The 6,664-nt window shown below is 34.5% G+C and overlaps 1 pseudogene; it reads right to left on the bottom strand.

The window, feature by feature from the left end:
- Positions 1-4,485: 4,485 nt before the first annotated feature.
- On the bottom strand, positions 4,486-5,308 carry LOC147446466 (uncharacterized; annotated as a pseudogene).
- Between the last annotated feature and the right edge of the window lie 1,356 nt (positions 5,309-6,664).

The raw sequence follows: 6,664 nt of genomic DNA, 5'->3' as shown, positions 1-6,664 counted from the left end.
GCTAGTTTTTACATTTTCTAATTCCTTACGCCGTATGCAATGTTAATATTCTTAGAAAAACTTGAATTATCGAAACTTAATTCTAGCAAACAGCCACCTGGGACTGATCTGGCATTTGTTGTAGCATCGGGGCTTGAACGCACTCGTCAGTAGGCCTACTACTAGGCCCGGCTTCATCGTCGTGCGATGCTCTAGTTCTTTTTGGAGGTCTACCCTCATAATCAGATGTAGGATTGGCTCGGGTCCTTTTAGGTGCCATAACTTCTTATCCTTATAAAAAAGGCCGTCTAATCATTAGGTAAATTATCCAAAAGCTAGACTTAACTTTTGTATTCAATTTTAACCCAATCTAGGTTACATTTGTAGTCATAATTGGTAAATTCTTGATCTAGTAATTTCTTATTTGCCTATATAGGTATGAAAAATTTTCCCTTAGGGTTTTCTAAGCTCTCCTAGTTTTCTTATAAGTTTCTATAATTTTTTCCTAATTTCCTCATCGAATTTTAAGCTTGGAATCAGCTTATTTTGAGCTTAATATTTATTTTATTTATTTTCTATTAAAGATTTTATTTCCTCAACTTTAAATCATTGGTTTACACTTATTGTAAAATTTTGACTACAACGTCTATTTATTTTGATTAATCTTTAGCTAAAAATTAAACTTTTGGTCAATTATAATTTTCTAGCTGACTAATTAACTATGGTGTAATTATCACAATTAGATAATGATATTTTTGACCTTTGGTACCTATCTTTTAATTTTCCAACTTAATTACCTAGTTTTCCTCTATCTTTTTTAACTAGAAATGGTATAATCTGACATAGATAAATATCTATGTTAATTTTCTAAACTTAAGATAATTATCAAAGATTTTTTATAATGTAATCTAACTCTGATAATTAGCATCTAGTTATCTAACATGCTTTACTAATTTCTCCCTTTAATTTCCAGTTAGAATTAGTATAATTTGACTTAGATAAATATCTACATTAATTTTCTAACCTTATGATAATTATCACAACTTCTTTATTATGTAATATAACTCTAATAAATAGCATGTAATTATCTAACATGATTTACTAATTTCCCCTTTTGATTTTCATCTAGAATTAGTATAATTTGACTTAGATAAATATTTATATTAATTTTCTCACCTTAAGATAATTATCATGGTTTTTTATTATGTAATCTAAATCTGATAAATAGCATGTAATTATTTAAGATGATTTACTAATTTTCCCCTTTAATTTTCAGCAAGAATTAATATAATTTGACTTAGATAAATATCTATATTAATTTTTCAGCCATAAGATAATTATCACATCTTCTTTATCATGTTATCTAACTTTGATAGTTAACGCTTAATTATCTAACATGATTAACTAGTTTTCCCATTCAATTTATGCTTTAAAACATATAGTTTTAGCCTCATTAATTAGCTTAACTAATTTTTTTGTTCATGTCCTAATTATATTGGCTTTCTAATAGTGATTTATAGCTATGATAATTACTGTATAATTATCTAAGTAATCTAGCTAATTTTCCCCTTCAATTTATGCTTAAAAACAAATAATTTTAGCCTAATTAATTAGCTAAACTAATTTTAAATGCATGCCCTAATTGTCCTAGCTTTCTAAAAGTGATTTCTAGCTCTAATAGTTATTGTATAATTATTTAAGAGATTTAGCTAATTTCTCTCTTCAATTTATGCTTGAAAATAGAAAATTTAGATATTTAATTAGCTAAACTAATTTTTTGTGCATGCCCTAATTATCTTGGCTTTTTAATAGTGGTTTTTAGCTCTAATAATTATTGTATAGTTATCTAAGTGATTTAGCTTATTTCCATCTTCAATTTATGCTTAAAAATAGACAATTTTGGCCTTATTAATTAGCTAGACTAATTTTCTATGCATGGCTTAACTATCCCAGCTTTTTAATAGTGATTTCTAGCTTTGATACTTACTGTATAATTATCTAAGCAATTTTGCTAATTTCCCCCTTCAATTTATTCTTAAAAATAGATAGTTTTAGCCTAATTAATTAGCTAGAATATTTTTCTGTGCATGGCTTAATTACCTTGGCTTTCTAACAAGGTTTTCTAGCTCCCATAATTATTGTATAATTATCAAAGTGTGTTAACTAGTTTTTCCTTCATTTTATGATAGAAAATAGTTAATTTTTGCCTAATTAATTAGGTAGATTACTTAAGAAATTAAGATCTAATTAATTTTTGCCTAATTAATTAGGTAGATTACTAAAAAATTAAGATCTAATTTCTCTAGCTTCTAGACAGCATAACCAAGCTCTAAAAATTATACTGTAATTATTTAGGCTTAAAAACTATTTTTCTTCATAAATCAACCTAAAATTAATCCTTTTCAGCTTAATATGTAGTAATTAAATAATTAGATTACTAATCAAGCTTAAGAAATTAGTGATCACTAGCCTAATGATTATTTAGAGACTAGTTAATAATAAAAAATGCTTAATCTCCTTAATTAGGAAAATTAGGCTATTATCTTAATTAACCAAAATTAAACTGATTACCTCAATTAATTACAAAGAGTTTTTGCTCTCTAAGTTTTTGAGAGGTGTTCTCTTATTCGCAACAAGAGAAATCTGCTAAGACTCCGAGTCTGTGTTCAATTGTGGAGAGGGGGGACCTCTTTATGGATTTTTTAGACTCATAGGCTGTGTTTGGCAGTTCCTTGCACTTAAAGGCAGTCCCCAACCTCTTCCTAGCGCCCCCTGCTGCTGATGCTGAATTTGGCCTGGGCAGGCTCATCACTGCTCCACGCAGCATTCAGATGCTCCAAATCGACCCTGCTATTTTTCTGTCCCATTACATGCTTAATTTTGAAAATCTGTGAATATTTAGAGGGTTTTATGATAAAATTCTTTTATAGCAATGATTACCAAGACCTTACAATTTATTTGATTAATTTAATCAACAATATAAAGATTCCAGTGGCCATAGCTATGTCAGTTTTTATCGGAATTCAGTTTTGAAAATTTCTAACCATAGTAAAGTCATGATTACGGTTCCAAAAATGGAAATATTTGCCACGGTCGGACAATTCTACATTGCTTTTTCAATAATCAATCATATTGATTAAGCTTTATACAATCTAAGGTTTCAGAAATTGGAAACCTTACATTAATGCTTTCTTCAAAGTTTATGTTATGCTCTTGATGCATGAAGCTTTCCATCTTCATTGCATCACCTAGGTCAGAAGAACAATACCAAATTTGGCACTTACCAGTACCAAATCCAAAGATCAAGAGAAAATGACCATAGAAGCATATTGTAAGAAAAATGACTAAATGGACATTAGTGGATTTTCATTTTCACATAAAGAGGAATACATAGCAGACTGCACCAGGAAAATTTTCTTTCTTTGCTCCACAAGTCATGGGTTAACAGGGGGTCAAAGCGATAAGCGTATCCCTCTTGGTGAATGAAATAATCAGCAACGAGAGGGCTAACGTCATCTTCTACATCAAAGACAAGGTGTTGACGGCTATATGTTGTTGGGTAGGGAGAAAAAATCCAGCCCTCCAATTAGGCTTGACCAAGTCCGTGAAATACAAGGGATGGTAGGGAACAAGGTAAGAAGGCTCATATGACCGAATGGCTACAATCCTCATAGTCATATCTAAGAGACTTATATCTAATGTAATCTACAAGTATGGTAGTGCTGGCATTATACAACGCGTGTTTTTTCCACACTGATCTCAGCAGCTTGAGGAAGACAGTCTTATCACCAGCATCCCCTGGCACACATGGGACATCAAGGATGTTGGGTAGCCACATCTCATAATCTTCTTGGTTGAACACATATGTAAGAGTATGGGAAAGTTAAGAAAAATTAATGACAATACACACTGGTAATCATCATGAGGCAAGAAGAGGGTCAGACGTTACTATGACAATATGGTAGGCATGTTCCCAAAAAGTGCATTTAGATTTTCTCTTCTATAGTAGGACCATATCATAATATTTGCTTATCTGAAGAAGTTTACAAGCACATCCTTTGCATCTGGCATGACAGCACACCATAACTCTCAATCCAGATGATATAAAAATGGTCTCACCTCCGCTGGGAGGTGCAAAAACTGATGGTGGTTGGTTGTAGCTCTTTAAGAGCACACCATTCACATCAAATACAATCAGTCACCTGCCTATAGCCATAACATCTTTTGGCAGCTCTATGTCACCTGATTTTTCCTTTACCCACCATGGATCAATTTCTACGGTGCAAATAATATTTTGAGTCAATTAGCACACAATGAAGATTCTACAACAAATTACTTCCAGAGACAATTCAAAGATCAAAGGGTCAAAGTCTACCACAAGAGAGCACAATATAAGAAGGAAAATGTAACATGTACTTAAAACATACAGTAATAGATGGATAGCACTCTATAATCTCAATGCATTACATCAAGACACAAAATGTCAATTACAAGGGTAGGCATAAGCTAAAGTTTGCAAGCACGGGGCTTTTTGGCACATCCACAAACTTGCTTTCTTCCTACTATAGACAACAAGTCCGACAAGGTGAAATCACCTAGGGAGTTTGGCATCGTACCCACCACCTTCTCCAGATCAGTAGCATCCACGTCCACGTCAATCAGATCAAGCACCTTATCCTAAAATTTTCCCTTGTTTACATCTTTCTCAGCAATCCCACCTTTAGTGCCATCCTCACTATTGTTCGCTTTCTTAACACCATCGGATGCTCCCTCACCATTCTCTTCAACAACACCCACCTCTGCCATGATCTCAACTGCAGTTAGCAACACCTCGTCAATTGCACCATGTTCATCAAAGTTGGTTTGCTCATCTTGTGGCTTGTCAACATCCATTGTAGAGGCGTCAACAGTATTCATTCCAACACTATCCTAGCCTTCAGCAACATCCCTCTTCTCCATAGCAGTATCCACCCCTTGGATTTCACCCGTTGTGTGCACATCCTACCCCTCCACTTTCTACTTCCTCCTAACAGATTCCAAGTCTACGAGGACGTCTTGAACTCGTTCCATCTTGGCAAGGTCCTCCACATCCTTAACATAAACCTTTTCTGGTCTAGTCCCACCATTCTTTACACCCATCATGTATGTTCCTTGCACATCTTGGCTTGCACGTGTCACACCTTCCTCATCTGCACAATCACAAATGACTCACTCAATCAACATCGTAATCCAGAAGTAGAAAGCCTCAACATATTGAAAATAGTGCCAACTTACCCTTCACAGTATAATGCCCATTAATATACGCTTTTGCCACTACAGGAATGATCATGCCACACCTCTCTTTCACACATGTTCCATTAGTGTGAAAAAGTTCACGGAAGCAGAGATGGTGGTATTGATGCATGCACTCTAACATGAAGTTTCCCACAATATACACCACCTCTAGATACTCCCTGCATGCAACACATGTTCCAAACACATGGATTGTTTTGTCACTATCTACAAAGGGTGGCCTTGGGAAGAGAGAGAACCTCTTTTCTTGCTTCACTTACTTGAGCATCCCATTCACAAATTGGCAATGGACATGTCCCTCCTTGCATGAGGCCTCCAGCTTGTCATTCTTTGTCTGTTACACAACAAAAAGAAACTAATCAATCTCACAGAACACCCCATGTGCAAGACATTGCACACAAAAGATCAATCATTGCATAAGGAGTACCCATGCAAATGTGAACTTTCTATCTAGATTCAGAACCACTAAGATTACCAAGCAAAGTACCAAGGAAGTAACTAGGCACTAGTACAGTAAGTAGCCAGAGACAATACCAAAAATAGTAGCAAGCAGGAGTTAAAAACCACCCAATAGACTATTGAAAGGTACCAAGACTAAACAATTGGCACTATGCAAAGGAAGTACCAAGGCAATCCTTTCCTGCAATGATAAGGTCCAAGACACTTCCAAAACAAAGCAAAGAACCAAAACTACCTACAAAAACTACCAAAATTTGTACCTTAGAGTCCAAGGGTATTGTATGCACCAAAGAGATCAAGAACATACAAAGGCATCTTCTAGTCAAAGGTAGATTTGGTACTATACTAGGGAAGCACCAAGGCAGTACCGTCCTAAATGTCTAAGTACCCAGTCACTTTCAAGACAAAGTAAACATACCAAAGATAACTAGAAGCAATACCAAATATAGTTGGAAGCAGCACCTATAGATCCAAAAGAGACCATGGAAAAGTACCCGAGACAGCTGTAAGGTATCTGCCACCCTTGGAGAGGGGATTCCCATGTAAAAGAATACATAGCATGCCATTCTGTCCATAAACAAAAAGTTACTAACTTCGGCAAATTTTCCACCTCTGATGAGCTAATGATAAATATATTGTTGTAGAATTTTCAAAAATAAAATTTTTACTTTTTTAAATCATTTCTGTCCAAAAATACAAAGTTTTGAGGTTCTTACACCCACATAGACGCGACTGTCTCGTCAAAATCTACCCCATCATAGCTGCCTACTCCAAAAACTGGTAAATATAGTAGGTGTGTGCATTTGACACCTTAGCTTATCATCCTCAAGGTTGTCTTTGAATAGCAACTTTCCGAATTGAATTTTGATAAGCCAAACTCACTCTAGACAATTAATTATCATCCTAGTGTTAATTAATTAATTCCTAAGTCTAA

This window comes from Adiantum capillus-veneris, chromosome 12, assembly GCF_014529385.1.
Source record: "Adiantum capillus-veneris isolate H3 chromosome 12, ASM1452938v2, whole genome shotgun sequence".
NCBI lineage: Eukaryota > Viridiplantae > Streptophyta > Polypodiopsida > Polypodiales > Pteridaceae > Adiantum > Adiantum capillus-veneris.
This window is presented reverse-complemented; position numbering and strand designations above follow the sequence as displayed.